This window comes from Spea bombifrons, chromosome 10 (assembly GCF_027358695.1).
Source record: "Spea bombifrons isolate aSpeBom1 chromosome 10, aSpeBom1.2.pri, whole genome shotgun sequence".
Taxonomy (NCBI): domain Eukaryota; kingdom Metazoa; phylum Chordata; class Amphibia; order Anura; family Pelobatidae; genus Spea; species Spea bombifrons.
The window spans coordinates 31,326,028-31,349,356 of NC_071096.1; the positions used below are offsets into that span (position 1 = coordinate 31,326,028).

The 23,329-nt window shown below is 35.8% G+C and overlaps 1 protein-coding gene across 2 annotated transcripts in view; it reads right to left on the bottom strand.

Moving 5' to 3' along the window:
- Nucleotides 1-23,329, bottom strand: part of CDH11 (cadherin 11) — a 53,623-nt gene that overhangs the window by 29,414 nt on the left and 880 nt on the right. The window lies entirely within an intron of this gene.

A 23,329-nucleotide genomic window follows, 5' to 3' on the forward strand; every position in this document is an offset into this window, starting at 1 on the left:
ACGCCATCACTTCATGAGCCTTTTGGGGAGGTCATACATCCGGGTGCTGGGATACAATGTCGTATCACGGTGCTCAGCATAGAGGATGGCCTCCAGAATGGTAAATGGTGGGCCGGCTGGGGCACTAAATTTGGGTCAGGCCTATGGGAGAGCTCTGCAAGCCAAGATAATGCCACTGCGCCTTTGGCGCATGTGATTTCCTCCATTTTAAACGACTGTTGAATTATAAACAGAGTTTCTGTACATATCACAGTATTCAGTGGTCCACTAGGGAATGCATTTGAACACACACATTCAAACAGCTACTGATTCATCAATATCCTTTAACTCAAGCCTTTGAATACTCAGTTTTCCATCTTTAATATCCCCATTATATACAAGAGATGCAGAACACTTATCTCATGAAAGTTCCATAGTCCACTATGGTTCAATTAACGATACACTGCCTCCTGTGACACCTTGGTGGCGATCAGCAGTAGAAAGCTCCTTCAAGGCCACATCCAACCCAAGGTCCAACAATTTCGATCTTTTACTCTTAGAATTAACTTAGGAATCCATATCCAAGGTTTAAAAGCCTCAGGTCAGTTCATTGTACTTGGTTCCAACCACTTCTTAAGCGTAGATGACAAATTGATCTCCTTTCAAACCCCCAACCTTAGCTCCCTATGCTTGAGAATCACGTTCTCTTATATTAACCTTTCGTTCCATTTTTCACAGGATGTAGATTTTATTTTCATAAGTTACAACCCAGACTCTGATTATCCTGTTGGATATCCAGAATTATAACATGGAGGACAGCAGGTAAAAATAAAAAAAAGAAAATGATGAGATCATTTAACGTTCGATGATATGCATGGATAACGAAAAAGAAAAAAAGCAATGTATATACAGAAATTATTCCCAACAGATGGGACGGAAGATTGCGCAACTGAATATTTTTTTATTGTGGCTAATTAATCAATAGAGGAGGAAAAAAAACAATAAACTTTGAAAGGGTATTGTTAGGGTAGTCTTATCAGTTGTTCAGTTTCATCTGTTACTGTTAAAATAATGAGTTAATTTTGGATTCAAATGCTTCTGTGAAGCAAATTTAAACAGTATCAATATCTCAGAATATATTTACAAAGTAGAAAGAAGGTGTCAGGAAGAGAGAGTATATTGCGGTATGGAACACATAATGAATACAGTATGTCTTGTGCTGATACTCCCCAGATATTTCAATGCTTTATAGAGAACTCTATGTGTTTTGCATTTGCAAAATTATTCAGAAGACTTCAAGTCGGGGATAAAATTATAGGTTTCTGGCACTGGTTTAAAAATATTATGTATTTTAATATTCCTCAGTTTTGGTTTATGGAAAAGTATGTAGTCCTATAAACACAATTCGGGTACTTCTGCTTTAGGATTTAAACTATATATGTGGGAATGATATCGTACTGTGGAATATGGTGGTGTTAAATAAAAACAATAAGTAATAAAGCTGTTGAGGAATAATGGGATGTCACGTGGTCTTATCACCATAGCAGCCAACGGAATGGCACAATGTTCCATTGGTTGATGTGGTCATAAGACCATGTTGTAAATGTTGCTCAACATGACCTTCACCGATATTCTTTGGACATAGCGAGATTGGTCCTTCTTGTAATGGGTTGGATTTACTTTAGAAACAGATTCAGATAGGGTGAAAAGTTGGGTGGTGGTGAACATTCGGAGGCTGATAAGCTTCTTGAAAGGAGAACTCAACATGGACACTGAGTTTGAAGAAATAGGGCACTTGAGTTGGTTAGGGTTTAGACCAGGTTGAGATATTTGGGACTTCAAACCACTTCAAACCACTTTAGAATGTGTGAATTTGAATGAACTATATAGGAACCCTTTACAAAGCATCTGTTTTAAGTTGTTATTCTAAGGAATTTGTTAGTAATATCTGACGAGTCCTGACAAAGTCACCACCTAGAGAGTAGTACTAGAGGCTATGCTCTTGGATGCAAATTACTGTGCTGCTGCCTGCAACTATTATAGTATTTTATTTAAATATCCATATTTTCAACATGCCAATATCTTTCACATCTTTGGTTCTACATGGGTTCCAGATAGGTTTACAGTTTTCCATCTCTAGAAATGTTTAGGTTCTTAAAATTGTAAACTTGCAAGCGGGTTCGTCTTAGTCTGTCAGTTCTATTTTTATCATACTTTGAAAGTATGGACAGTAAGAAGCACTGCGGAAATTGCGCTATTTAAATTAAAATAAAGTAATAATGATCATAATAAAATGTTAGCCCTAAACGAATCACTACAATGACATGGGTCCTAATCCCAAAATATTGTCATAATTTTGACATAATTCTTGCGTCATCTGATGCCAGGCTGTTGGTTTTACCAAGTCCATTAATTGTGAGCTGTAAAAACACATATTCTACTATTTATTTATTTTTTGCCAAAAATAAGTTCTCATATATCTTCTCCTGAATTTATCACTTCTTCCTTCTTGATGGCTTGATGCATCTCAAAGTCATTCATCTTTTGACATGCCAGCGTGATGCTCCCTTTATAAATAGCTGCATAATAATAATGGCACCTCGTACAGTGTAAATGGTGCGCTAAAATAAAAAAAAGCTTCATGTAGTTAAACCTTGACATTCTCTGAGTCAAGCAGGCTGCCTCGTAAATTTTGGGAGTTGCTAGGCAACACCTTCCATATGTGCAGCTCTGATGTCTGCTAACAGGTGTTAGCGCAGGTTTCGTATAAGGCTTTAACCCCTTATTAGCTTTGGGATACCTTAGTGCATTTTTGGTATAACATGTGCTATAGACGTTTTGCAGAATCTACCATTTGCACTGGTAATACACCCCAAAAGCCCAAATAGTAGCAGGGTTCAATAAACACAATGCCACGGTGATAGCATAAATGAATTCATGGTGACTGAGAACCTGATGATGTCATATCTTAGGGTCTTTGGTCACGGGGGCCTCAAGTGTGGATGACATGTCAAGACGTGAATGCTATCAAGGAAACACAATTTTGCCCTCTCGTTAAACAGAGGCTGGTCCCAAAAATGTCCCAACACTAAGCCATCGGTAACAGAGATCTGTCACCAGAGACCTATTTTTTGCCTTAGCAAAAATAAAAATCTGAGCCCTGTTTACATGGTTGAACCGTTGTGGTGGTGTTTTGTTGTTTAGCTCTAGAAGCTCTTTAGAATTCTCTTCATTAAGAGAATATCTGAGCAAAAGCTAATTTAAGGATTACTGTTAACAGGATTTCACGGCCTATCAAGGTACCGCAAATGTGCAATTCTTGGATATAAGCTTGCGTTATTTATAATTGTACCGTAAACTCTATAATTATTAGCCGATGAAAAACATGAAGTGTTACCCGCAAGGCAGGCCCATTCTTTATTGGAGTAACCTTGGAAGTAATTAAAAGAACATTATATAAAAAATATATGGGTTTATATCACACAAGAACTTGATGAACTATACTGGGTAGCCACTTGCCCACTTAGACCCCCTGGTTCACGTTACTGTGACTAATGCAGATAAGCAGCTCAAGTTTTCAATGAGAACATAAGTTCTACTTGGGATAGAAAGGTCAACCTACAGGCTCCACGCTCAGTGTGACCCCAGCATTAACCTTACCCTCCTCACCTGAGGAATCATCCGACATGCCCCTATGAGCCTACTACATAACCATTTTATTTGATGCATTTTTAAAATATTTTCAGACCCTAGTGTTTATATTACTTGACTTATTTACTTTAATTAATTGTTTTTTTTTATGAATTATATTGCACATGGACTGTGCAATGAATATAAAATACAGCTAGCAGACATTTTTTGGGGGGATCAAATGCTTTTTTAAAACTGATTAAAATATTTGACCAAATCTTAAATATTGTTTTCTAAAATGGTTAAAACAATATTTATGTCCTCAACTGAAACTGGCTTTATCAAGCAAAATCTTTCTTTAGGTCAAGTGTAAGGATGCTCCGACAGCAGCCAAAGTTTTGAAATAAAGAAACTATTCTTAACATACGCAGTGAGGTGTTTGATAAGGTTCAATATGTTTGAAAGCTGTTGGATTAATTTATTCCACTGGAGAAAAATATTTTCTCTAAGTAAATCTCCGTGACAAGTCTCATACGCTAACATGTAAGGGCCGCTTATGTAAAGATGAAAGCCCTTTAACATATTATGTTGGTGCATCTCACCCCCTGATTCAGCGTCAACATAAATTACATTTGCCCCTTTAATGCCACTAAGCAGGAGTGGTTAATTGTAGTGTTTAATTAGGTTTGTGGAAGTGTTTAATCTCATGTAATAAATTGTGTGATTTCGAAGAATTCTATATCATAAAAGGTAATTTTTTGATGTTGGAAATCCTTGTAGAAATCTTTTGGAATCCAAGTATTGATTTTATGTTCCATGGTTTCTTTTCTATGGTGGAGTGTTAGCATCTCAATTTAAGCAAAGCTTTATATTTAACCTGGACTGACTTATGAAGAAGGAAATGAAACATAGAGAGTTCTAGCTTTCACTTGGCCCTTAGGTATGTCTTTTTTTAACAAGTTGTCTTAAAGGAAGGTGTTACTCTTAGAACAATTTAGTTGAGTTTGTCCCTATAATTCCATACCTAGGAAATATTAAGATAATGTAATAGGAGGTTTGAGAGGATATTGCTCTTTAAAAAAAATTTCTTTCCAATATAATTACAACATAGGTTTTAGAAAAAGTATCCAAATTCTGCCTAGGTTGAAGACATCAGTCTTATCTACGCAACCACCCTTCAAGAACATGACAACAAAGTGGTTCTACTGAGCTCTTGTATTATCTTGTAGGATTTAAACATCTCAGAATATTTATAGAAATTAATAGTCATCCCTAAGGAATTTATAACCAATGGCATTGTGGTTTTCCATTTATTAAAATGACTCATGGAACTTGAGAGCTTTTCGATACCTGGAGGCCATCATGATCAACTGGTACCTCCATCACCGTCTTCCTCTTCTTTCATCTATTACTGATTTGATCATGCGTGATATGCCATAATAGAAACCCATGCTTGAATACAGGTTAATCTATTACATATACAATTATATCCTTAAAAGCTAAGGTTTTCATGAGGACCAGGCCCACTTAGTCAACACAGTTGCATACAATACCATAAGAAGGTTAGGACTGTCTTTATCAAGTACCATTTGATAACTTCTTTCCTACAAATGTTAGCATAAGAAAGGCCAGGGTTGTACCATTAGGCTTATAACATCCCTCCTTAAAAATGTCATATGACTTACTCATTACTCTACTCAATGCATATAAGACATCTAAAGCTTCAAAAGACTGTGACAGATCAAGATGGAAGCCTATAGGCAGAATGAAAGGTGTTTAATCATGCGTTCTACAGAAATTACACACCTTCTACATAAACTATCTAAAAGCAGGCAAATATTTATTAATGTTGTCTACAAAAATCACACTGGAACCTTTATTTTTCTGATTACCGACATTCTCTATATTTTGAAATAAATAGAATTAAGATGCTAATTTGAGTAAGGTGTTCTACCTTTACGCCCCGAGACAAGAATGTTGAATTGCTTAATGAGATGGCAGAAAAACAGCAGAAAACCAGTCCTAGGTGTTATATAGCTGAATTGTTCAAATGAAAAATCTGGGAGGTTTATTGAAATGTGTGATTTTTAATGTTATACAAGAGGGTCGCATTAGAGCAGTTTAATGGGCCAGGGAAAAAAAAATACTGTGAAATATTATGCAAATGGTTCACCACGAGCTAAACAAAATGAATACACTTCGTGCTCTTAACACTTTGATTACAGATTATGCAGACAATGTAATTTAAAGGAAAAAGTGTGCTGCCTAATAAATGCAACGAGAGGAAATTATGTAAATTTTTAGAACATTAGACTGATTTGCTGGAAATGAAACCAGTTATACTTGATGTTTTCAGGAAAGAGGCACAATTATTATGATTGAAAAACAGCAATGTTAATGAAATGTTGTATTGTTAATCATTTCCATCTCCTTTAGTAGCCGCGCAGGCATGGCTTAACTTAGACCACAAAACTCGCTACTTAATATATAAACTCCAGAACTTAAAAAAAGAATGATGGCCACTTTTATTGAACGTTCAACATTTCAGATGGGCAAAAAAGGGGGACATGTTTGTTTTGGGGTGAGGTTAGACATGTGTCTTGGCCTTCAACAAGACTTTTTTTTACTTTAGGGGCATTGAGCACCGGTCTTAATATATATTTGGGGGTATCTAACATTTATCTGAAGGACGTGTCTTCTATGGCACAACAGAACCAATCAATACCCAGATGCACACAATATGTCAAAGTGGTACTCGTGGTTTTCCATTAATCTCTACACGCTTATCTTAGCACTATTTTCCCCACGGATACGTTGCTACAAAGACATCAGATCTTAAAGTGGTTTCAAGCAACAAATGGAATAATATTGGTAACATGTCGACAAACTCTTAATGGATGAGTCAAATTTGGTATCAAGTGCAGAACCTTCATTAAGGTGCACAGAATTACTGGCAGGGATCAGATCAAAAATAGTATAGTGTTCTTAAAGACAGCCCACAATATAGTCTAAAAATGGAAAACATGTACGGAGGGTATATTAGCGATTATTTCCTGATACATTTGTGATGTCAATCACATCAAAAGAAAAACTGCAGGTTCTGTTTCAGGCTGATGCCAAGATCACATTGAAAGTGCCATTAAACATGATAGCTGAAATTGTGTGTAATGTATATTCAATATACCATTCTTGCAAATTCTTATAATTTTATTAGTAAGCATGCTGACACGTTCACTGCAATTTTCTGCTGCTGAGATCAGTCTTTAAAAGTTTTTATGTATAAAGGTTTCTCGAGAAATCAGAAATCTTTGAAGGAACAATCGTCTAGAATTGTTCTTCTACATTTTTTGAAAACAGTAAGAATATAGTGGTTTATCAAGCCCGTAGAAATAGGTAGAGAGATAGATAGACTAATTGTAATTCTAAAAGAACATTGGAATGTAAAATATTTGATATTTAGGCTGAATTTAAGTCTAATTATGATGACATAGCATAACACGTTGATCCTGTATGTTCAACTTAATGTAGCCTCTGAAAGGCTGCAATATCATAATTTGTATATTGGCAACCGGCCCGTGGTCTGTTTCAAAGAACCGTTATAAAAAATGTCGGATCACAGATTACAAAAGTAGACAATCAAGATGACAACATCTTACAATGTGATTCCAATTTCCCCTCCCCAACTTCTGATCCCGAAACAGCATGATTAGACTTCCTTTGGTGAAGACCACCTACTTGACACCTATTCAAGCCTGATGTTTCTTAAGTCTCTGTTTAGTCTGGAGAACATCTGCGGGATAACAAAGTCACTTCAGTTGACTACAGGGCAGAGGGATTACTGAAGATGAATAGGTTTTGCAGGTGGTCTTCCCAATAAAATGTAAACAGAATAATGTTCATAGAAGGTGTGAGATGTGAGATGAATCATGGGCTCATGTGGGGAGGTTTTTGCCTAAATCCATTTTTTATTAACATGAAATTCTTATTAATGTCATTTACAAGATGACCGCAGAGGATTTTAAATGGAAATTTCAATTCAAGTATTGGAAATGTGATATTTTCTAAAATGGTCTTTCTCCAACACCTCTTTAGAGCTTTTAGGATGGTCACAAGTAAGTTTATACTTGTACTTTTCAGATTTTGACGATAAAACTCATTAATTAAAATGTTTGTGATATAACATGATGATCCAAGATTAATTTGAGGACCATTAACAAAAACAAAGATAAACTGTTGTCCAAATGTATAAATAACTTAACAGAGAATATTCTGTGTGTTCTACATTAATACAAGATTTCTAAACATGGATACTTTTGTTTTTAGGTTGGACTTTATCAATGATTATATTTAACATTTTGAAAGTAAAATCATAGTATTTAAAAAAACAACAACAAAAAAAAAAACCATACAATTGTCTGTAGTCTAAACACCCATCATTTTTTTTGCTCTGAAACACTTCCATACCAAGAATGCAGAGCTGTACACTAAGGTATGATGGAGGGACAGGAGAATATAGCACTGTCTAAATGAAAATATATTATTACTAAGAGTAATTGTCTGAGATTTCCAGAACAAAACAAACAGCAGTTCTAGCCAGACAATGAGTGATTGGAATTTTATTGTAGAATTGGTTGTATTTGATTTACGGACATGATATACACCAAGATATATATATATATACTCTAAAAATAGAACAACCTATGGGACCTCTTTATGTGTACCCTAAAGGAAAACTATAACTATATTACAGGTTCATATTACATGAAACAGCATTTTGTAACATTTACTAACATATATGCCGGGGTGGTCTTTCCTTTTCACTTCTCTTACTAAAACTGCTATAGTGAACAGCAGGAAATGAATAGTGCATCATAAAATCTCTTCCCCCAGTATGTCGTATTTTTAATCTATCCTTGTTCAAGTGGGTTAACCATATATGAATAAAGAGCACTACAGATTTTGGGCCTTTAGGGCTGGAATGAAAAATAAATGTAAGATGGAGAGGTGCCGTAAATATGTCCTTTCCATGGAAGTCTCAGTTTTTAGTCCCCTGAGAACCCAAGTTGGTTTTACTAGTCTTTCAGATGTAAATATGGCTGAAGAGCAACTTCCCATGTTGGGTATGACCTTATAGCATGCCGGGATATGTCCTCACTATTTTGGACCCTTCCCGATGTTTAGGGCCAGAACAACTGGGATTTTGAAAAGTTGGTTTGCATTTCCCTAAAATTGCAAATCATCTTTGAAATCCAAATTTCAACGCAGTTGCACACATTTGTTACATTTTAGAATTTGTCTAAATTTGTCTAAATCTAAATACCCTTGTGCTTTTTCACATGAGAATTGGAAATTGGGCTGATTGGACACATTTCTGTGGAGGTACAGAGTTCGAGAAGGAATTTCATCTTTCTCTGTGTCTATTTAAAGATACCCAGAAGTATTGAAAAAAAATAGTGCAGATGGATAGCGAAATACTGTGTAATCTGATGTGTGTGTACAATCTGTTTCACATCTCTGGTACAGAGAATGGCCTGGCAGACCCGGAGAGAATGGGTAATTATTGCAGCGGCCACCTTACGTGACCCCCATCTAAACTTAAAAAAAAGAGGTTATGCTGCCCATTAGGTGTCACATCTAACCAGATATCACAGACAGTGGTTGTGTTACAGAAGTGATCATTTCTACAAAGTAATTTCTTCATTGTGATTTGATAGCTGCACTCTTTCGGTGCCAGAGAGGGAATATTTGTTCATATCCCACTGGCATGCAAAAGTTTAAAGAAGAACTCCCACTGTTTTTATTACTAATATCAGATAGAAAATATGATTTGAAAAAATACTTTGTTTTCAGGCAGCTGCATGTTAGCCATTTGAATGTGTTCTAGCCTTGAAATCTACTACAATAGAACAAAAGCAGTAGAATGACTTAGTCTTAATCGCCCAGTCGGACTCTCTGTCTAATGGAAATTTATAGAGGAACGGATGTCATTAGCATTGCAGTAAAGCATCAGCTTAGTGCGGTGTTTGAGCAGCTAAAGTCACCCAAATTATCTCATGACCGCCGACAATGGGGGTTATTACTGTATAGAGCGCTGGTGTTATATTACTGTATACAGTGCTGGGGGTAATTACTGTATGCAGTGCTGGGGGGGTTATTACTGTATACAGTGCTGGGGGGTAATTACTGTATGCAGCGCTGGGTAATTTATCACTGTATATAACGCTGGGGGGTTATTCCTGTATACAGTGCTGGGGGTTATTACTGTATGCAGTGCTGGGGGGTATTACTGTATGCAGCGCTGGGGGGCTTACTGCTATATACCACGCTGGGGGTTATTACTGTATACAGTGCTGGGGGGTAATTATTGTATGCAGCGGTGGGTAGTTTATTACTGTAGATAACGCTGGGGGGTTATAACTGTATACAGTGCTGGGGAGCATACCCAAAACGGCCTGAGGTGCTGGGATGTGCCCACGGGGTAAATTTAACATTATAGGGTTTCTACTAATGACAACTGAAGGACGAATGGGTTTATAAATACTTCTAATCATTATCTAGAAACTTAGTGAAATGGTGAGGATTAAAATATGTCAATGGATTTAGTTTCCCATGCTTGGACAAGCCAATATAATTACAAATCCAGTATACCAAGTATCTACAGAGACTCATAATACATGGTATGAAGAAGATTCTTGTATACCTTTCCCGATGCTCAATTGAGTCTAAATTCTCCAAAGTCATTTGTATGCTGCATATAAGGATTTTTCTGTTAGGATTTCTGCGTGCTGTTTTGACATAATTCCCTCCCAAATCAATAATCATTATGGCTGAGACAAGTTGTGTTATCTTTAGCAATAGCTTCACCGTTCCCCAGCCTCACATTATAGATAATACCAATTTGCTTCTGCTTTCCCATTATAATGAAATAATTTTCCTTTACCAGATACCTGGGCCAGAGTACATATTTGGTTTTGTGGCGTTTTGACATATTTGAATAGGATTTGCTTTTAATGTTAATAACGTACAAGTTGTGTCAATTTTCTAAATAAATTTCATAATAAAAAATGTAAAAAAAAAAAAAAAAATCTCCTATCAGTTTAAACCTTTTGATGTAACTATGGCTGATGTCTCAGATATGACCTCATAAGATGCCTAGATGTGATCATATTCTTTTGAATCCTTCCTGGTGTTTTACAACAAGACAACTCTGGTCTTGAATAGTTATTTTCCATTCCATATAATTCAAAACCAACCCATTCCAACTGAGTTGCACACTTTCTTATTCTCATTAACCTCAATATCACGGAAATAACTGTGATCTTTAGGAGTAGCTTCTCCGTTCCCCAACCTCACATTACAGATAATGCAAGTTGTTGCTGGTTCTCCATTAATCAAATAATTGTCCATTGGCAGATATCCATTAACCATAACCAAGGAAAAGTCTAATCACGAAGTAGAAGTAACTATGTTTCCAAATTTTCGCTGGCTTGTTTAAACCATTGCTTTCCCGGTGAAAGGGGACCACAATCCACTGTTGTTTCGGTGCAAGGAAGCAAATATACCTTTCATCTGGTTTATTAATAGATCCAGTGAGGGAGAGCACTGGAATATGACATCATACAGTAGACCCATCAGGTCTTGCAAGGACATCAAAGCAGAAAAGATACATGGTATCAAAGGTCCCACCAGTTAAGTCCATCCAGTTAAACTTAGTGGCTACATCAACCCACAGTTTAAACTGCTTAATATCCAAGAAGAGAATTTCTGAGTTGTTAGGTTTTAATGCAAACAGTTAAATCTTTCTATATAGATCCCTTATTAAATCGAGCCCCAGATGTTGGGTTTTAGTCTGCAAAACACATCAGGAAAATTTATATTCATTTCCTTATTTTTCTTAATACCCCAAGGTTTGAATTTCCAAATCTAATTCCGTTAAGCAAAGTACAAAAAAAAAACCAACACACGATAAGTAGAAAACCAAGTATTCGAGAGTAAAACCCACAGAGGACAAACCGTAATGCTGTTTTCTATAAAGAACACATTTCTCTTTTTCATATTTCTTAAAAAAAAAAACTGGTAATAATAACTAAGGGGAAAAAACAATGTATTTTTATGTAAGTAGTAATAACTTGATCAGATCTCCGATTGTAACGTGGAACTGACTTGGCCTTGAGGGGGAAATTAAAATCTGGTGGTATTTTCGTAAAAAGGTTAAATGTTCTCCATCGGGATGGGATATTCCATCCGTAACAGTTGTTCGTTATTGACAGTGTTTCCCACCCAAGAGTTCATCGCTCTTGGCTCTCGAACCACCTAAGTTTTATCTGAACAATATAACGAAATGACCCTCCCTAAACAGATGGTATTTGTATATGTAAACTAATGTTGCATAAAGGCAGCTCTCCACTTAGGTCAACTAATCTTTCAGCAATTAACACTTACATTGCTCCTTTATTGTCAACACCCTCTCGCATTACATCATGATGTGTTTATTATTTATTTTTTTCAACAGCGCCATCCTGTTCTGTAGTGCTGTACAAATGGGTAGACATAACAAGTAACAAAATAACATAACAATTTGACCTACAGAAACAACAGGTGAGGAGGAGCTTACATTTTGTCATTTATGTTGATGTTTAGTATGTGCTGATCTATATTCAGGAGAGGACTGGCCAAGGGTAGCAGTCTCTGGGCTCCTGGGCTTGTCTGATTTTATGATTTAGGGCCAATAGGTGAAGCTTTTTTCTGAGTGCTTCATAGAAATTAAACAGTAGCCACCTGGTTGTCTAGACTAAGAGGGCGTTAAGGTGGGATTTCCATGATGACTGGATCATTTTATATCAACAACTGCTGGATTTTCTATACGTTCTCTTTCTGTAAGTGCGTTCTGGAAAGGACAGTGCACACAGAACATGTTCCCTGAGAGATATCTTTGGGTTTGGGTTGCTTTATTATTGGGACACTTGGTGTGATTGGCCCCCAGGTCTGAGAGTTGTCACCTTTCCTATTGGCGCAGTATCATCCCATTGTATTAACAACATCATCTCAGAAGCAATGTGTAGTCACCCATCACCCATCAGCCCCACTGAATGTCCTGAGATTCCATCAAGAGTCTACTTTCTTGAGACCTACAATCACAGGCATGATACAAAATGTCGGGCTACCTACAAATCAACACAAAGTACCAATTTTGCACAAAAAAAGAAGTGATGTAATAACAAACACACGGCTGGCAATAAATAATTACAGATGCCATAATCATTAGCGTCACATTTAAGGGGCACCGTTGAAGCTGCAGGGGCTGAGGTTGCAACAATAACGTCAACAATGGTATCCGGACCCTCTACAGATGCAAAACTCACTTGATGGGTATGGCAAATGAATACCCTTAACAATCATTGTGAACACAAGTGAGAAAACTAGCCTTATAGAAAGGTAATTTGCTTAACTGTCTTTTGTCTCTCTCCGGGTAGGAGAGAACTTGCTAAACAGAGTGTTTCCATAATTCTTTCTAACAAAGCAGACGACGGCATGAAAGCGCTGCAATCAGTGCTTAAAATGTGATAGTTAATTGTAGCTGTACTTGGTGTTTTGAGGTTAGGAACATGTATTTTTCTATCATTAGACTCTGCATAAATTCTTGGAATCCTAGCAATTTGTTTTAAAACATGAATGTAGATTAAGCTTGCAGAGTCTAAAATATAGGATTTAAAAGAGCACTAATTTAAGGTGCACATAGCATTCCCCTTTCATACGATAGAAGTGGGGTTTTAATGTTTAAACAACGATTTCTGCTACGGGACCCAATCATGCCGTGGGTTCTTCTGTGTCCTATGTCACTTGATCAGCCTGGTTTTTAAGCTGAAGCATAATTAAACCCAGGTTATTTAAAAATGTATTTAATAGCTTACGGCTAAAATTTATTACATTCTGGTTTGAATGTAATTAGACAACTTAGGAATCTTGCAGTTGAAATAAATATATCTTCCTCCAGGCCCCGACTCGCTATCTGGCACGCCGGGCACATGGTCCATGGTCCTCTGACTTTCTTCTACATGGCTTCCGTGTATAACTAATCACATATTAGTTGAGATTTATCAATCAGAGTAAGATCTCAGCAGTTAACGACCCCCTACCTATACAGCCAACCTAATAAAATAAGTGGAGGACATATAAGCCCAATGGAAGTGGAGAACTGGGATTTACTAAATCCATTGCAACCTTTCTGTAATTCTATCATTTATTCTCCTAAAAACTATATGTATGATTATTGTCCGCTGATCGCGTTCCTGATATGACAATGATACCTATGAAATTAAACAAGGGTATTGTGTAATTTAGTCTTACTAAGAAGTAAGAAAAATAAAATTGTATGTGATTGTAGACATATATGCACAAGAAATGCAGTTCCAAAAGATAGATTTGTTTTTGCAGAATACAATTTCCTGATTTATCTCCTGGTTTTTAAGAAGTATAAAAAACCGGAACTATAATTAAATAAAGGGGTTCGTTTGTGCGTCAATGGACACCTATAGATCCCAGCCAGACAAAAAGAATGCTTTGCTTTTCCTGAAAAGATGCATCCAATGCATATACCTTGTCATCCTTCAATAACCATTCTCTTTAAGCTCCCTAACACACACTTCCTTCTCATTGATCTTCTCTGCTTCAATTCCGAATTCATTACAATACTATTAACAGCTCTGATAAAATCTTCTGCTGATTCAGTTGATCGACTGCTTTAAGCCGCAGAATAAGGAGCAGTGAAGCCCTTATAGACAAGCTTTCACGAACGCTAGCTGTATTCTCTCTGTGCATTTAGCCATAATAGACAGTGACAATCTCTGACCTCATATTAACATGCCATAGGAGTGCTCTTCCAATAAAACAAAACTTGTCCAAAAATCTCATTCGCCCCCGGGGTATTGTTCTCTCTTTTATTCCCGGTGTTCTATTATATGTGGCAATGTGCTCTTGAGCAGTCATGTCAATCTGGCATTCTTCCGCTTCCTAAACCGCGACCTGCGTTATTAGAGGGGGGGGGTTAACAAAGTGCAATAAATGAATGCACCCGCTGGCATATACATTTCTGCAGTTCAATATAAATAAAGGGATTCATTATGAATAATAATCATAAAAACCATAAGTATTGTTTATAATATAAGTAAAGTAAATTTTTTGTTGTGGGTATTTCAAAGCCTCCCATTCTTAATAATCTATTGTATTCTTCAATGCCCCTTATATTCAAATTAAGTTGGATTTCTTGAGTCATCAAATGTCTTGGATACTGATCCATAGACATCACTTGTGGGTTTGCATTTTATTATTATTATTATTATTATTATTGTATAGCGCCAACAATTTTCCCAGCACTTCTTACAGTCCATACATTCAAAGGGTCTGACAAAACTAAAACTGACTGTCTAAGACAAACCGCTACATTACGTAAAGAGGGTGCTGCATTTGTAGTGTTTTTTTCCTTTTACGACTCCCACATTAAGTCATATTAATGATGTTTAGTGGGCAATCTCTGCACCCTAATTGCTTTAATTTGGCACTCTTGGTCACATGCACAAGTTGCTTGGTCCACAGTCCTGGTATGCTTAATTAAATACTATTTTCACATTTTGTGTTATAGGAACAAAGCTTGGCTCCCTGAAATACCCTTCACCTTTCCAAGTGGCATCAGAACAGGTGAGTGTTGCATGTCCTTGAAAAGTAATGATGATTTATGTACACATTATTTAGCGAACTGCAATAGATTGAAAACCATGATTTAGAAAGGATTGCACAACATCGGAGGCCACCAGCTCGATTCAGTGACCTGTCTGCACCTTGACTGGTGTTAACGGTGTGTGAAAAAATGCAGGGTTTTCAGTTCAACTCCATGAGTAAACCTCTCATAGTGACCATGGATTCTAGACTAAAAAACACTACTCTGGAATCATTATATAATCAATAAGTAGACATTGTTTTTCAGAGTGTGCAGAGATGGCAAATGCCAGGTGGGCTTGGGGCCAATGGGCAGATCGGGTCTTGAAGTGCGGGACCACTGGCAGGATAACACACACTGAGAGAGTGCAAGAGCCCCCCTTACTTTAACATGAAAAAGCTGATGAAATGGCCACCTGCACATGCGCAGTCAAAAATGCAGTATACCAGGGAAAATTAATAATTCATCCACAATCTTGAAAAAAAAAAAAAAAAAGACCCAATAGGGAAAATATAATCCAAAACGCTCCCTAGAACAATCCTGTTTCTGTTATTTTACAAAACTTTTTAAGGTCTGAAGTCAGACAGACTAGATGGGCTGAATAGTCCTTAGCTGACATCAAATTCTATATTGATATGTATCCATAGCAATCTATTTATATTATTAGCTGAAAAATATAAAACACTGAAGTTAAAAGTCTTTAAAACAAATATAAGCAAAATGCTGGCTATACCGCATGGGCTGCAATGGGCTTCTGCTGTGGCAGCAACATGTTCTAATGTCAATTAGTAGTTTTCCTTTAGCATGCTGGGCTGTAATTGTGACATTCACTTGCCAAATAGATGTGTGTGTTTATAGAATGAGTGACTGTTTGGCAAATTAATATATATAAATGTATCAGAAATCAGTATTAATATTGTTTTAAGAAATAGTCACATAACTGATCCAAATCATATTGTGCATGAAGGCACATTTCTTCTTTTTAACCCTTTTAAGTCTGGGATTGTGCTATCCCTTTAAATAACTCTTGCATCTCAAAGATTTGTATAAAAAGGGAGATAATAAGAACAAAATTATAACAGCTATAAATAGGATAAAATAAACACTGTCACCCATTGAGCTTCAATTTACAGCATTCAACTTGTGAGGATAAACCTCCTGAAACTATGCATACTTCTGTTGTGTGAATAGACAATTTTTACACCTTAACTATAAACTGAATAGATATTATAAAAGCCCATTTTTTTTATTTATTTTTTTTAAAGGGTTTTGTTTTAGCCAATTAGAAACAGAGAATTTGACGACAGATCAGGCCCATCTAGTCTGTCTGTTTTTTCAGCTGTAAGACTCTTAATCAGTTGTTGGTCTTAGATTCAGGAGCCATATGTCGATCCCATGCATGTTTATATTCCCTTACTGTATTACTCTCTACCACTTCCGATGGGAGGCTGTTCCATTTATCTCCCAGTTTGTATAGTGTATTTGCCAACATGAAAACCACAAGCATTCCAGTGACACTTTACCACTCGCAAGTCACGTCTTAAATATTCTATTAGGCGCCTAAAATGCTGTTTGTAATCCGGATCAAGACAAATCCTTAAACTAAAATCTCAAACAGTGAATTAAAACTACTTAAACCAAACACAACAGAGAAACGCGTGACATCATTAGTAGGGAAAAGATGCTTTATTAACTTTTTGAGAGAAGCAAAGCCATATAATTTTGATAAAATGCATAAACAAGATCAGTGGTTAAAATGTGCTCTAACGCCTACACCGCTGTATTTAGCACTTTTATAAATGAAATGTTCAAAACATTATGCCTTGTACTGTAGAACGCTTAAAACTTCCCCTGGCAGAACACTTTAGTCATGTCAAATTTTGAGTCATTCAGGATTTTTCAAGGAACATGTAACTATCATGTGACACAAAAGCAGCCACTGATAGGTAATTGCCATAGAAAACCAGAAAAACCTTCTAAAGAGATTGTGTTTTTTTATTCGACTAAACTGCATGGTAAACCATAAAATTACAGATCTGCTAAGGTTTATTTGCTCAACTAGAAGTGAAACTGCATTTTTAATTTATGTTTAACATATCATATGTACGCATGTATAAAATACGTGATTATATCAAACGACAAAACTTTTTGACAGTAATATTGCTTCTGGGGACACCAACAAACCACAAAAGCTACATATTCTATTGTTAAACCACTGGACAGAAGTAACCAGTAAAATCAAGGGACTTCCGGGAATTCTAGGATAGCTGGCAGCTATGAATTGCATTTTGGTTGCATCTTATTACTCACACAGCAAACCTATAAAATGCCAAACCAGGAAAACTGCTAGGAAAGCAAAGGGTGAAGATAAGTACAGGAAAACCGCTGAAACAGAATTTTCCTTTATTGTATTATTTAATTAAAAACAATGAGGCCCAATCACATACGAGCTATTTTCACTGCTCTCGTAACCTTGTACGGTCAATGTTTAACACTAGTAATATAAACAAGCTACGTTAATGTATAATGATCATGTCTACAGTAACTATGTACCACAGAGGTAAAAGTTAATAAAACTTCTAATATCTACCACTAACCCATTAAGGGTTAATAAAGCCAATTCAAAATTTCGGACTTTATTTTGTATAAGAACCTCCCTTTCAAACTGAGAAAAAAGTGTTTTATTCTGAATTAATGAAGTACTTAATTAAATAGCATATTTTTTCATTTGGATGTTTTGTTAATAGATTTGAGACTTGGTGACACATATAATAAAGTCCCCCCAAAAAAGAAAAAAATAGGCACAGAGCGCCGCGGCTTTAGAATTTCCAATTTTATTTTTGTTTTTGTCGTTTTCTTCTCTATCCTTGATTTAGTGATGTGATGTTCTTCCCGATACAAGTACATAGAGAATAAATCCCTCCAAATCACTCCTGCCAATTGAGTTGATGGCTTTTATTTTGAAACTCCATTTCGACGGAAAAACTCCTCAGACGATCAAAATTTAAACGGTTTCCCAAACTTTCTAGAAAGGTGCTACAATGAGAAAAAAAAAAAGCACGACGGTAACGGAAACCAGTCAGTAGAAAGATGTTAATCCTGACAGACTGTCTGAGCATTAGGCTGAACCACAGCTAGATTAAATTCTGTCTCCCTCGAGACTCCCCACATTGCTGGTGGTAACAAACCATCTTCCCATACTGCCCTCAGACTTGTACGGGCCACTGTCTCAGGTTTAAGAAAGAGCATTACTGCCCTCTAGTGATTACTCATGTTCCAAAAGAATAATCGTCAGACATCAGTTCCTTCAGACTGACTGAAGCTCACGTAGAACCTTAACGGGATGCAGAGCGGCCTAAAATCTTTGTCAAGCCTCTTCCGCAGCAAAAAAATGTGTTAATATGATCACTGACACACCAGGAGCACAAATTTATAGCCCACCAAAGACATTTCCAGACCTTGACTATACTCATGAAAGGTTTTCATAGATCATAAGTAATTCAATTGTTAAAATATGTGCATATTTTTCCCTGCTTTGGAGAAAAAAAAACTTTCTAGTAATAGAAGTCATTCTAGAATAAGTTGGCTTTCCTCTATATTCCACCAAAAGAAGACCAACACTGAACCCTTTTCTATCAATAAAAAACAACCTTATGAAAGAAAATATATACCATATTTTTGTGTACTTGAATTTGTTAATGCAAGTAAAATATTAACCAGTTAGTGACATTTAGCACGCAAGCAAAGTGGACTAGTGACTGAACAAGCCAACCATTTTGCGTACCAACAAAACAAACTCGCAACATAATCTGGACTAAAATGATCCACAAAAAACTATAGAAGCTACACACAAAGGATCATGTATTGGAGGAAATGTATCTTGTATACACCTAGTGGTCATACGGGGAACTGCGAGTAAACAAAAAGTGATGCCCAGTTTACAAATCAAAACACCTCATAAATAAATTGAGATTTTTTTTTTCCCTTTGCCAGCTCCTATGTTATACAAATCGTATAGTTATCAACGACAGGAACGCCAATATGTCATTAATTTATATGTTTAACAAAACATTACAAGTCAAAGTTTCAATTGCGTAAACAAAGTCTTAAAAAAAAGAACGCGTTAAGGGATGAATTGGTTGAATAAACAAAGTCTCAGAAAAAGAACCCAAAACTATTTTTAAGGTCATCGTAAACATCCCCCATCCTTCCATAATAGTCTCTTTCTAGTGTAAGGTTGAGCATGAGGCCTTCATTAGGCCTCGGAATGAAAGGATTATGTGGGGAACTGATGAAGACTCCTGAAATTATGAACATATGTAAAGCAAAGGAAAACAAAACCTGTAGGGGAATCATTACCAGATGTTGAAATAGCTGTAACTCCCCTCCCTTTCTCACATAAACCCCCTTCCAAAGTACTGGCTGGTATCTCGACAGCCATGAAAACAATATGCCTTGCAGGAATTTGTCTTCCTGCTCTGGCTCAAGCAGATCAAAAAAAAGACTTTGTTTCTGGCATATCGAAGGTATCGGTGTGAGACAACTAGTCAGGAAATGAATTGCACCGCTATGTACCCCGAGCGGGGTATCCTGAAGTGCCAGGCGATGATTACAATGGCCTACATTTTCCATATACTTTTGTTATACCACTTTAGTTACCGCTGTGGTATACAAACCCTTCGATACATTCAAAATAGCGCAAAATGTGTTTAGGAAAAGCGGGAAGGGGGTAAAAAAAATAATAAAAAGAAAAGGAAAACGAGGTATTAAAAGTAAAAAAATATATATATATATTATATATACAATAGGACATAATTAAGAACATAAGCATATAATGGAGTACTCTTAAGGAGATTGCCCAAGATCATTTTCTAAATTTTATTATGTATTTATGTATGATATTTTTTTTTATTATGTATTTATGAATTTTATTATGTATTTATTAACACCAAATTGCGTTATCGGTGGGTGGAGTCGGCCTGAACGCGAAACAGGTTTCTCACTTTGTCCTTTTATGGAATCCCACCCATTTCAATAAACGTCTACCTCCTAATAAGCCATTGATGTGAGATCAGTACATGGACAGACATCAAAACCGTTACCAAGACAAATAACAAATAATATGGTTTAAAAAATTGTTTTATTTGCTTTTATGCTAATTTGATGGTAAGGAGGTCCCAAATGGAGAAACAAAAAAAAAGGTGCTTAAGGCTATAGTGGAAGTTACACCAACCTATAGCTTCACCAAAACTCTGTTGTATCAACTATCTATGTAACTGTGATTTTTTTTTTCTTAAACATTTAACATTCTATTTTACTTTTGGAGTTGTTTTAAAGTTACAAAATTTATATTGTGTTTTTTTTTTCTTCTTTTTGAAATTATGATTCATACTGACGGAATATCCCTTTGGCAATTTAACCTTTAACCCTATTCAAAAGTCTGATTCCAAAAGAACAACGAATTTATTGTGCCATCTAATGGAGGTTCCCTAGGCATAAACCTACGTCTAAATCTGAAACCACTTTACCAGAAACTTTGGACAATGTTTTCAGAGATTACTAAAACAATAATGGCCTTATTCAAACAAATGTTTGTTTAAGAAATGTTAAAAAAGAATTATATAGGGATAACTATTGGAGAAAAATATATAACTTGAAATCACATGTAAATATTAAAATAAAAATGCTGAGTAAATATTTACATTCAAAAAAAAATATTCTCAAATTAACATACATTTTAAACCAATTACAATGAACATTAACTGTATTCTATTGTTAACAACTTAAAAAATAAAATTGTGTTGCTACAAATTCATATTATATTTTTTTTAAGAATCCTAAAAATCAGCACTGACAAAAATGATCAGAAACACTTCTGCAAGATGTGATTTATTTTTTTATGTGATATCACTGTATTAGGCCTCATGTTTTAAGCAGTGTTCCTAAAGTCTTATTAAAGGGCAGGGAACCACTTTTATATATAGTCTGTTCTTTTAGGGTTTTTGTGGATTTTTTTTCTTAAGTGGGATTTATCTCACGTATACATTTGGAGGGGCTAAAACTGTCACAGGGAATCGTTACCCCTTTATCCTACAGTAGTAACAATGCTGTTTAATAATTTCCTGGGTAGTTTGCTTGCCCCAAAAATAGTACAACAGAACCCCCAATTAACATGTTAAAGTGCTGGACAGACTCCATGGTTCTTTCTGCCCTTTTGGTGGCATTTTGCTAATAAATCCCTTTACACCGTAAGCCAATATAGTTATCTATTTAGCTTTTAATTAGTGAATCTAACAACCAAGGATATCAATGTCTCTTTGTATCAGTGTTTACAAATATATATGCTGAATAGTTGGTCTATTAATCCTTAAATCTGAATTACACTCGCCAAATACTTTGCCACTTTATAAACTCAAGGACAGAAATCTGAGGTCTTATATTTTAAGTATTGTTTAACCACTTTAACTTCCTTCCTTCTGCTATTTTATCCAGATAGGGTAATAGTAATTACTACATGTAGTATACACATTGTAAGGAATTGTCTATAAGAGGGCAGTTTGTTTTAGAAGAAAATGAAATGCTATTGATGAAGACGAATAGCATAAAGTGATAAAACTTACAGCTAGCATCTGCGCTCTGCGGCTTAAACGTCTTAAAGTATTTTTGGTCTAAGAAGGACTTGAATTTCCCTTCTCATAAAAATCTAGACACTTCACAATCATCCACTTGTGATTGAATTCCTCAGTGGAAAAAAGAATTGATTTAGATACACTTCATTGTAACACTCAGGACTAGACAGCCTTATTTAAATGAAAAAAAATGTATATTAAGTATAGTGCGTATAACTAATATATATATATATATATATATATATATATACATATATATATATATATATATATATATATATATATATACACACACACACACACATATATATATATATATATATATATACACATTCAGTAAATAGTTATAATCAACCATAATTGCGCAGTTAATCCGTAAGAAAAGGGTCAAGTGAGTACGTAAGCAAATCATGGATGCAAGGGTGCATGTAGCTTATCCCTCTGGCGCTGACAGGGTTAAGTAAAGCTCTTTCAGCAGCTGGTTCTTATTTCTTGCTATATTGTGCCATGGTTAAATAATTGAAGGACAATCTATTCTTCTGTACAAGCTGAATGGGCGATGCAATGTCTGTAACAGTCATTTTTTTATCAACTGAAGGTAGATTTAGACATTGTGGTCAGTGTTATAACACAGCAACCGGCTGTTTATCAGTAATGTCTAGCTTAGACGATATATACATACATATAGAATAAACACAGGATCACTGCAAGACTCTGCACACTTTAACCAGTGGAACTGTACATGTATTTTTATATAATTAAGTCATTTTCTGTCATTGCTGTCTTTTAATTTAACTCTACATATACTTGTTTTAGGCTTACTTAAGTGTTCTAGAGGCAGCTGCAGGGTTAATTTTATGTTAGGTTTTTTTTTTATTTTAATAATCATACCCCAAGGATCCTTCTTAAGAACAGCTAGAGGAATACGTGTTCTCCCTATAAAATATTAAGCATACATTACACAAGATGGTTTGGGAAGGCAGTGAGACCGTTACATGGAAATATCAGATATGAAAGGTATATGATGTCTCACTAAAGGACTGCTCAACACTATTTACTGAATCAGTAACCCATTTGCTGCCACAGATGATCTGAGTTCCAGCACTTAAAGAGTTAACCGTGCTGGTGAAGCCCCTTCATAGTTAGAATCCAGATCAACTGCAAGATACATTATTTCTGCAGAAAAATATACGTTGTAGCAATTATAATAATAATACAAACTGGAATTAAGTTAACCCCTTTAGTGCCACATGTCCATTTTAGTCCTTAAAAAGGCATCAGTTCTGCATGCAACAGAGCCCTGCTTGTTATCTGGTTAACCCCTTCACCGCCAGCACAGTGCAACTGCCACTGTCTTAGCCACAAATCCCACAGATGG